Source organism: Penaeus monodon, chromosome 33, assembly GCF_015228065.2.
Source record: "Penaeus monodon isolate SGIC_2016 chromosome 33, NSTDA_Pmon_1, whole genome shotgun sequence".
NCBI classification, from domain to species: Eukaryota; Metazoa; Arthropoda; class Malacostraca; order Decapoda; family Penaeidae; genus Penaeus; species Penaeus monodon.
The window spans coordinates 35,846,664-35,846,986 of NC_051418.1; positions in this window are offsets into that span (position 1 = coordinate 35,846,664).

The window sequence follows — 323 nt, forward strand, 5'->3', positions numbered from 1 at the left end:
CCGCTACCGCTCTGCCCTGCCTCTCACTCCCAAATCTCCCTTAAATTTACTCCTCCCCTCCTGCTTTAAGGCTTGTATCTGCCCCCTCCCATCTCCTCTTCCTTAAACTTCCCCATCTCCTTCGCTCCCTTATCTCTTTCCAGGGGCGTCATTTGGGGGGGAGGGGGGCTGGGGTCATTCCCCTTCCCCAAGACTCTGATTGGCCCCTTCAAGATCTAGTTCGTTTTTCAAACATTTCCTCGGGCTCCAGCGCCCCAGAAAATGAATGTGCTCACTTCACTCGCCTACACCCCCCCCCCCCAAGAAAAAGTTGAAACGACGCC